The 11,156-nt window shown below is 39.4% G+C and overlaps 1 pseudogene; it reads right to left on the reverse strand.

Moving 5' to 3' along the window:
- Positions 1 to 7,217: 7,217 nt before the first annotated feature.
- Positions 7,218 to 10,446, reverse strand: LOC105307821 (annotated as a pseudogene).
- Positions 10,447 to 11,156: the final 710 nt, after the last annotated feature.

Below are 11,156 nucleotides of genomic sequence, written 5' to 3' on the forward strand. Positions count from 1 at the left end.
GACAATAATCAAAACGGCATAGTACTGGCAGCAAAACAGACACAGAGGCCAGTGGAACAGAGTTGAGAGTCCAGAAGTAAACCCATGTTTATATAGGCAAACAATTTTCGACAAAAAAGCCAAAAACACAGTAGAGTAAGGAAAGCCTCTTCAATAAATGGTGCTGGGAAAACTGGAAAGCCATCTGCAAAAGAATGAAACTAGACTGTTGTGTATCCCCACACACCAAAATTAACTCAAAATGGATTAAGGACATGAATATAAGACCTGAAACAATAAAATGCATAAAAGAAAACATAGGAACGAAACTCAAGGACCTTGGACTTAAAGAGGATTTTATGAATTTGACCTCAAAGGCAAGGGAAGTCAAAGCAAAAATAAATGAATAGTACTACATCAAACTAAAAAGCTTCTGCACAGCAAAAGAAACTGTCAACAAGGAAAAGAGACAATCATCTGAATGGGAAGAGATATTTTCAAGGAACACCTCCGATAAGGGTCTCATATCCAAAATATACAAAGAACGCATACGACTCAATAACAACAAAAAACCAAATGATTCAATGAAAAAATGGGCAGAGGATCTGAACAGACACTTCTCCCAAGAAGGCATACAAATGGCCAACAAACATATGAAAAGATGCTCAACATCACTAGCTATTAGGGAAATGGAAATCAAAACCACAATGACATACCATCTCGTACCTGTTAGAATAGCTGTAATCAACAGGACAAGCAATAAATGTTGGAGACGATGCAGAGAAAAAGGAACCCTCCTACACTGCTGGTGGGACTGTAAATTGGTACAACCACTATGGAGAGCAGTATGGAAGTTCCTCAAAAAACTATGAATTGATCTACCACATGATCCAGCAATCCCTCTACTGGGTATTTACCCCCCAAAGGCTTAAAAAATCATATCCATAAAGATATTTGCACGCCAATGTTCATAGCAGCATTATTCATGGTGGCCAAGACACGAAAGCAACTGAAGTGTCCTACGATAGATGATTGGATAAAGAAGCGGTGATACATATATACGATGGAATATTACTGAGCCATAAGAAGAGATGAAATACTGCCATTTGCGACAACATGGATGGACCTCGAGATAATCATGCTAAGCGAAATAAGCCAGACAGAAAAAGTTGAAAATTACATGATATCACTTATATGTGGGATATAAACCTAAAAGCAAGAAATGAGCAGGACAAACAAACAGAGACTCATGGACATGGACAATAGACTAGTGGTTACCAGAGAGGAGGGGGAGGGAGAAGGGGAGCAGTCGATGGGGTAAAAAGGGTCAAATATGTGATGACAGAAAGAAATCTAACTATGAGAAGTGAACACACAGTGTAAATATATATATGCCTTACTGTTAAAGTGTACAGATAAAACTTACTGGATTTTGTTAACCAATGTCACCATAAAAATAAATTAATTAATTTAAAAAATATGTGGTGACAGAAAGAAAGCTAACTATGGGAGGTGAACACACAATGTAAATATATATATGTGCCTTACTATTAAAATGTTCAGCTGAAACTTACTGGATTTCATTAACCAATGTCATCATAAAAAATTAATTAATTACTTAAAAAAAACACAACGTGAGATCTAACCTCTGATCAAATTTCTAAGTGTACAATACATTATTGTTGACTATAAAGCAGCATTGTACAGCTGCCTTCTGGAGCTTGTTCATCTTGTTTGACTAAAACTTTATGCCAATTGATTAGTAACTCCCCTTTGACAATCACTCTTTGATTTTATTAATTTGAATATTTTAGATACCTCAAAGAGTGAAATCATGCAGTATTTCTCTTTCCGTGACTGGCAAATTTCACTTAGCATAATGTCCTCAAGGTGCCTCCATATTGTTGCATGTTGCAGAATTTCTTTCTTTTTAAAGACTGAATAGAATCAGCTTAGCTAATACATTAACTCTGCCCTAGTGATTCCCTGAGACCCTGCCCCACGCAACTTGTGTTTCCACCCAAGCCACTTCCAGTAGCTTTCCATAGAAATGGCCTGTCTTGGCTCATACTGCTGACTTCCCTAAAATCCCACAAAGATTCGCAAATCTCAAATGAACAGCATCTGGCCTTGTTATGCCTTGTACCTCTTGCTAACCAGACCCAAGCCTAGCGCTAGCAGCAGCCGACTTTGGTTCACTGCTTAGCCTCTCCCAGGCACCTCCACGCCCAGCACAAGTGGCAACTATCTGCAGATCACAGTGTTGCTCATACCAAGTGGCCCTGGGCAGGAAACAGTCAGGAGCTGACCTTGGCTGCACTAGAAACACTCCCAAAAGGCCCCAGAACCAACACACCTAGTGGCCAACTTTAGACCACACCAGAGCACCACCCATCAATGACACACCCAAATGACACACCCAAAGGGAAGGCTCAGCAGGCACCAGAGCCCCATTGAAGTGAATCTTGCGCCATTTGATCAAACCGTGCACAACAGCTCCTCCACTGTAGTAATGGCCAGTCCTCACAAATAATCAGTCTGAGGGTCAATCCCTCCCACTGATGTGCAAACATAAAACAAGGCTCAACTACAACCAGAGGGCACATAAAACTCACACAAGAGACACACCTGGAGCACCTGGCTCAGGTAACCAGGGAGACTATGCCACTGGGCCCCACAGGACACCTACTACATAAGTCCACCCTACTAAGACCAGGAGACATAGCAGCTCTATCTAATACATAGAAACAAACACATAGAGGCAACAAAAATGAGAAGACAAAGAAATATGTCCCAAATGAAGGAACAGGACAAAAGACCAGAAAAAGAACTAAGCAAAATGGAGACAAGCAATCAATCGGATACAGAGTTCAAAACACTAGTTATAAGGATGCTCAATGATCTCAATGAGAGCTTCAACAAAGATATAGAAAACATTAAAAACAGTCAGAAATGAAGAATACAATAACTGAAATAAAGAATACATTAGAGAAAATCAACAGTAGATTAGATAGTGCAGAAGGTCAAATCAGTGATTTGGAAGATAAGGTATCAGAAAATACCCAATCAGAATAGCAACAAGAAAAAAGAATCCCAAAAAAAAAAAATGGGGATAGTTTAAGGGGCCTCTGGGGCAACATCAAGTGTACTAACATTCACAGCACAGGGGTTCCAGAAGGAGAAGAGAAAGAACAAGGAATTGAAAACCTATTTCAAGAAAAAAATGACCGAAAATTTCCCTAACCTGGCAAAAGAAATAGACATACAAGACAGGAAGCTCAGAGAGTCTCAAACAAGATGAACCCAAAGAGCCCCACACCAAGACACATCATCATTAAAATGCCAAAGGTTGAAGACAATCTTAAAAGCAGCAAAAGAAAAGCAGCTAGTTACTACAAGGGAGTTCCCATAAGTCTGTCAGCTGATTTCTCAACAGAAACTTTGCAGGCCAGAAGGGATTGGCAGGAAATAATCAAAGTGCTGAAAAGCAAGGGTAAGGTAACCTTGGTTGTAGGTCCATACATTTACTTAGACATACGTGTGTCCATGCACAGTCTATAGTATCATTGGTATGTGTAGATTTTTTCTCTTTAATATGAAAGATATTGTGCTGTACATCTCATTCTGTTTCTCATTTTTTCACTCAGTGTGATTTTCAGTTTCTATCCATATTCATATATGCTTCATTCCTCATGACTGCTGGATTACGTTCCATCAAATAATATCAGTACTCTTGACCTTGAACAACAGAGGTTTGGACTGCGCAGGTCCGCTTATATGCTGAGTTTTTTCAATAAATACTATAAATGTGTCTTCTTGTTCTTATGATTTTTTAAATAACATTTTTTCTCTAGCTTTATTGTGAGAATACAGTATATAATACATATACAAAATATGTGTTAATCGACAGTTTATGTTATTGGTAAGGCTTCTGGTCAACAGTAGGCTATTAGTAGTTAAGTTTTGGAGAAGTTAGAAGTTATACATGGATTTTCAACTGTGCAGATGGTCAGCACCACTAATCCCTCTGTTATTCAATGGTCAACTGTATTTTATTTATCGATGTATTTTATTTACCTTACCCAGCAAAGCTATCATTTAGAATCGAAGAGCAGATAAAATACTTCCCAGACAGGAAAAAGCTAAAGGAGTTCATCACCACCAAAGCTGTATTACAAGAAATGTTAGAGGGACTTCTTTAAGAAGATAAAAGAAGATAAAAAATATGAATAATAAAATGGCAGTAACTACATATCTATTAACAATCGCTTTGAATGTGAATAGATTGAATGCTCCAATCAAAAGATAGGGTGACTGAATGGATGAGAAAACAAGATCCTTATATACACTGCCTACAAGAGAATCACTTCAAATCAAAAGACGCACACACACTGGGGGTGAGGGGATGGAAAAGGATATTTCATGAAAATGGAAACAAAAAAAAGGCTGAGGTGGCAACACTTGTATTATACAAAATAGGCTTTAAAACAAAGGTTATAACAAGAGACAAAGACCTAGTAATCCCACTTCTGGGTTTTTATCTGAAGAAACCCAAAACACTACTTCAAAGGGACAGTGTATCCATATGTCCGTTGCAGCATGATTTACAATAGCCAAGATATGGAGGCAACCTGAGTATCTATCAATGAACGAATGGATAAAGAAGAGGTGGTACATAAAGTGGAATATTACTCAGCCACAATAATAAAAAAGAAATCTTGCTATCTGCAACGACATGGATGGACCTAGAGGGTATTGTGCTGAGTGGAGTAAGTCAGACAGAGAAAGACAAATGCTGTATGATTTCACTTATATGTGGGATCTAAGAACAAAATAAATGAATGAACAAAATGGACATAGGATGTAAAATATAGCATAGGAAATACGGTCAATAATATTGTGATAACTATGTACGGTGTCAGATGGGTACTAGATTTATTGAGGTGATCACTTTATAAGTTATATAAATGTCTAATCACCATGATGTATACCTAAAACTAATATAATATGGTATGTTCACTATAATTGAAAAATTAAAAATTATTTTTCGAAGATTTGAAGGTAGCATAAATAACAACAAAAATAAAGGTAAATAGTGTTCCATTGCATGTATATATTACATTTTCTTTATTCCTTCATCTGTTGATAGACATTTAGTTTGTTTCCACATCTTGGCTATTGTAAATAGTGCTGCAATGAACATAAGAGTGCTAATATCTCTTTGAGATACTGATTTGTATCCTTTTGGTTAAATAACTAGAAATGGGATTGATGGATCGTGATAGTTCTATTTTTAAAAATTTTAAGAATCTCCATAGTGTTTTCTATAGTGACTGCACCATTTTTCATTCCCAATAACAGTGTACAAGGGTTCTAATTTCTCCATATTCTTGCAACACTGTTGTCTTTTGTTGTTTTGATAAGTCATTCTGACAGGTGTCAATACCTGTTGGAAAGACTGCCTTTGCTCCGTTGTATTACCTTTGCTCTTTTGTCAAAGATTAGTTGATGATATTTATAGAGCTCTATTTTGGGGCTCTCTCTTTTGTTCCATTAATCTATTTGTCTATTCTTTTGCCAGTGCCATACTGTCTTAATTACTGTAGCTTTACAATGAGTCTTAAAGTCGGGTAGTGTCAGTCCTCTAACTCTATTCTTCTCCTTCAGTGTTGGCTATTCAGGATCTTTTGCCTCTCCATTATGCATTTTAGAATCAGTTTGCTGATTTCCACAAAATAACTTGCTGTGATTTCTTTGCCTGATTTTGATATCAGGTTCAGGGTAATGCTGAACTCATAGATTATATTGGGAAGTGTTCCCTCTTTGTGGTAGGCAGAATTCTAAGATGATCCCCAAGATTCCCAGCCCCTGGTGTTCACATGCCTTCTTCTAGTTGTTTAATTAAACATGGATCTAGTTACTGCTGTGAAGAGATTCTGCAGATGTAATTAAGGTCCAAAATCAGAGGGACAAGAAGTATTTGACATGTTGCTGGCTTGCAGATAGAGTGGGGGCACATGGCAAAGAATGTGGTTGGCCTCTAAGAGATGAGATCAGCCCCATCTGATAGCCAGCAAGGAGGTGGTATCCTCATCCTACAACTGCAAGGACCTGAATTTTGCCAACAATGAGAATGAGCTTGTAAGCATATTTTTCCCCGGAGCCTTCAGACAAGAAGTTAGCCTAGCCAACGCCCTGATTTCAGCCTTATTATGCCCTGAGCAGAGAACTCAGTCATGCTGTGCTGGACTTCTGACCTACAAGAACTGACATAATAAAATGGATATTGATTTAAGCCACTCAGTTTGTAGTAGTTTGTTAAGCAGCAATAAAAATTTAATACATCCCTCTTTTATCTCCTGGAAGAGTTTGTGTATTACTGCTATTATTTCTTCCGTAACTGTTTGGTCAAATTCACCAGTGAAGCCATGTGGACATGGGGTTTTCTTTGTGGGAAAGTTTTAAACTATGAAATAAATTTCTTTAAAAACATAACTATTCATGTTGTCTTTTTTTCTGGAATGTGATTGGTAGCTTGTGTCTTTTAAGGAATGTGTCTATTTTTATCTAAATTGTCAAATTTATGTGCATAAAGCTCTTTATAACATCCCTTTATTATTATTTTAATTTCTGTAGGATAAAAGTGTTATCCTATATCTCATTCTTGATATTAATTATTTGGGTCTGTTCCCTTTTTTCCCTTATCAATCTGGCTAGAGGTTTATCGATTGTATTGATCTTCCCAAAGGGCCACTGTTGGTTTTTAAATTTTTCTCTATTGCTTTGTTTTTTACTTTGGTGATTTCTGCGCTTATCTTTATTTCCATTTTCTGCTAATTTGGGGTTTAATTTCCACTTTTTATTATAATTTCTTTTCTTTTCTTTTCTTTTTTAAGGTGAGGCAACCCCTGGTTGACCTCGCAGATTGCAAGGACCTTGTCAGTTTACAATCCCTTATTTTTTATTTTTTTACACCTACAGCACCTGGTCTTCCTAGGTGGTCTCTCATCCAAGTACTAACCAGGCCCGACCTTGCTTAGTTTTTGAGATCAGGGCTTGTTCAGGGTGGTATGGCCGTAGACTATCATAATTTCTTAAGATGGAAGCTGAGGTCATTGATATGAGACAATTCTTCTTTTCTAATATAAGCATTTTTCTCACAAGAAGCCTTGATTTTACTAATTTTTAATGATAGAAACAGTACGAATTTCATACCTAGCTGTAGTTACTGTTTTTAAACACCAAAAAAGGTCCTTGGTTTTAGATAGTTACATTGTTAATTCCATAATAGCATTTACAGTATCATTATTGTTCTTCAGGGCTTGGATTGCCTTCACTCTGCACACATTTGCTTGTGACATGACCAATTGTATGTCCTTAAATTCCATACCTTTTTCATTAACCTCTTCCTCTTCACTCTCCTCTTGTATAATTGGAGTCTGTGTGTTTTCTTGAATGATTGAGACAGCTTCACCTTGAACTTTTAATTTCTCAGCAGCTGCTAGCTGTGTTTGCTGAGATAAATCCTTGATCTTGGCTTCTCCCCAAACTATGTAGATATGTGAAGCTGGGCTCTCGTAGATATCTGGTTTTTTGATGACAAAGAGGATATTCTTAAATTTCTGGATAGTGACCCTAGTCACCCCTGTAACCTCTCGAAGACCCAGATTTGACATAGACTTCTGTGCTTTTTTTTCACTCCAGCTCTGTTTTGCTTTACTGACTGATTCTTCATCCATTTCAGCTGCCAGCTGGACCTGTGTGGTTGCCTGTGTGGAATCTTATTCCTAGAGCTCTGGTACTAATTCATCATTGTTAGATTCTGTTCCAGACCCTGTCTCAGCCTAGGGCTATGGGAACTCCTGCTCTGTAATAGAGACGGTTTCTGTGGTTCACCGGGCATTTTGTGCAGGAAACACAGAACCAAGATGGTGGCAAAAAGAGAGCAAGTGAGAACCTAATACACATATTTAATGCTACAATTTCTTTCCAAGCTCTGCTTTTGCTGCATTCCATAAATCTTAATACGGTGTGTTTTCATTTTTATTCCATTCGAAATGCTTTCTAATTATCCTTATGATTTCTTTTGTGACCTATGGTGTGCTGGCTATCAAGTGGTTGCCTCTCAACTTCAAATTCACCCTTTCTGCCTGTTCTGTGATAATGGAACATATTTTAACTATTTTTTCTTTGCCAACAGGCATTGAAGCTTTCTTAGTAGATGCGCCAGAGAGATGTTGCAAGAAGAAAAGAGGTTTCCTTCCTGATTCCTTTGTGCTTGCTTAGCAGACTCCTTCTGCATGGCTTTTTCTACCATCTGACTCCTGCGGTGCTTGCAGTGCAGGTCAGCCAGTAACACTCAGTGACTAGCAGCTTTCCCCTCCCCCAAGCGCTCACCCTTAGGCAGCTTGGTAGCAAGCAGAGTGCCTCTGGATGCTGCAGCACTCACAGCTTCCCCAGGGCCTGGCTCCTATTGTGCACAGAAGCCAGCAGCACTCAATGAACAGCTTACTCCCTCCACCCAGCAGGCAGATTTCTGGCAAGTTCCATCAGTGTAGCACCATGACTTCTCTGCCATTCAGTGAACTACAGTCATACCTCTCCAACAAAATTTGGATCTCATCCCCAGGGTCATTCTATTTTAACCTAGGGATAATGACCACTTCTTAATTCTTTATCTTTAGAGTTCTCTTTACATCTTACTAGACAATCCCTCATTATTCCAGTCCCTTGTTATATGTAATTCCTTACATTAACTTTCCCTGTTCAAATTACTGCATCATTCCTCTTTCAGACAGAACACAGACTGACACAGAATTGTTACCAGGAGTGGTCCCAAGAAATAGAGCTGCAGAGATGAGATTTGGGGATTGGTTTATTCATACCTCTGGAATTGAGCACAGTGCTTGTCAGTGGGAAATGGATGCTAGTGATCCATGGCAAGCAGTGATATCACAATTAATCAACCTATGGTTAATTGTAATGAAGCGCCAACTGAAGTACATGCCTTGAAAGCCTCAACTGGCTGCTGCATGTCACCATTATGACAGTAATCATAGCTCTAAAGACTGTGATGCAAAATGGATTCTTTTAATGCACTTGAGTACTTACAAAGAGAAAATGACAAGCTTAGGTCTATTAACATCTCAGCTCAAGTCACAGTCTAAGAAACAGAGAGCTTTCATGATGCCTAAAAGAAGCTCTTATTTTTTTGTAGCTGCAGAGCTAATATTGCTCAAAATCAAACACAACATTTAATTGTATAGGTTGTTGAATTGCAATGACAGTTGAATTCCTAGTCTTGACAAGTTTCTCATGTGAAAGTTAGGGCACTGACTGGTAAAGAAACTTGGAATGGGGACATCTGTTTGGTCCCAGATAAAACCGACAATAAAACTTGAACCACCAAGTTACTCTGAGTCTTCCTTACTAGTAGAAGTAGCTAGCCCTTTAGTGTCTGAAACTAACCTTTCTCTCCTTGAAAATCCTGTGATAAACGCATATGGTCCAGATGCCTTGAAAGGGGAATGTCCCTTCTCCTCAAGACCCGTCACAACCACTCCTATTGCCAATGGATCCAAAACTGAAGTCAAACCTCAGCATGCTCCAGGGGAACAGATGCACACTATGACCAAGGAGGAAAGAGCTTATACACCAAAAGAATTGTAAGACTTTGCTGATATATATTGGCAGAAACAGATTCTAAGGGTGTTAGGTGAGGAGAATATAACACTAAATTGTGCAGATTCATTGATATGGCTATACTTACTAGAGATTCTAGATTTAATGTGTCAGCACATGCAGCTGGAGGTGGCTCTAAGCGCTTACCTGGTTAGCAGGCTGAAACTGGGACTCAGTCGTGACCTACAGTTAATGAGGTTGAGATGCCAGAGATGTCCTAGCATGATATGGAGGAGGGAATCCAAAGGCTTAGGATGATAGGAACACTGGAGAGGATTTATCATGTATGACTTGCATACAACCCCCAACTACTTTCTATGAAAAAGCTCAGGAGACACTCCTCTTACCAAAACTTTGAGAAATCCTTTAGTGAGGAGCATTTGTGACTTTTGAGGCCCTCTGTAACTTCCCTCCTTTATAGGTCAGGTACGACTTAGGGAAAAAATGACTCTGAGGGCAATTTACAGATCATCAGGGCTGCCCCTTTGATCACAAGCTCAGAGTGCAAGGGCCTGGGTAGAGCAGTTTCAAAGGAGGGGCTGCTGTCAAACTGCCTGGTGCTGCCTCACATCGTGGGTTCTACTCTGCATCTTGCTCCTCAGCTGCCCCAGTTGCAGCTCTGGAGGGCTCTGAATGCCTCCGCCTACATTTCAAAGGGCTTCTGAGCTACAGGCTCAGGACCCCAACCAGAGAGCCATGGGGCCCTAACAGAGAATCACCTGAGGGCTGGCTGCCCAAAGCTTTGGGGCCTAACTCCCGTCCAGCAAAGATGTGGGGCAGGCCCATCACCCCAGTGCACCTTGTCCCAGTGTGTCCAGAAGGCAGGACCTCTGCCCCAATGGGTCTGAAGGGCAGAGCACTCAGCTAAAGAGAATTATTCTTAAGCCTTAAGATTTAATGGAATTTACCCCTTGGGTTTTGGACTTGCTCTGAACCTGTCACTCCTTCCTTTTCTTCTATTTCTGCATTTTGGAATGGGAATGTCTACCATATGCCTTCTCAGCATTGTACGTTGAAAGCACATAACTTGCTGGAGAACAATTTGCCTCAGTATAAATTGTACCTTGAGTCTCGCCCACACCTGATTGAGATGATATTTAGATGAGACTTTGGACTTTAGACTTTAGAGTTGACTTTTGGGGCCGTTAGGATGGAATGAATATATTTTGCATTTGAGAAAGCCATGAATGGGGGGCGGGGCAGGGCAGAATGCTATAGACTGAATGTGTCCTACCCAAATTTATCTATTGAAACCTCCTCCCCGATGTGATGGTATTTGGAGAAGGGGCCTTGGAAGGTAATTAGGTCATAAGAGTGGAGCCCTCATGAAGGGGAGTAGTGCCCTTATTTAAAAAAAAAAAACAACAAAAACTCTAGAGAGTTCTCTTGCCCATTCCTCCATGTGAGTACACAGCTATCTACAAATCAGGAAGTGACTCCTGTTGTGACCGAAATAACCAGGCCCAACTCGAGTGCTCTTAATCCAAGAGACAGTT

Source organism: Pteropus vampyrus, unplaced genomic scaffold, assembly GCF_000151845.1.
Source record: "Pteropus vampyrus isolate Shadow unplaced genomic scaffold, Pvam_2.0 Scaffold518, whole genome shotgun sequence".
In the NCBI taxonomy this organism is placed as follows: Eukaryota; Metazoa; Chordata; class Mammalia; order Chiroptera; family Pteropodidae; genus Pteropus; species Pteropus vampyrus.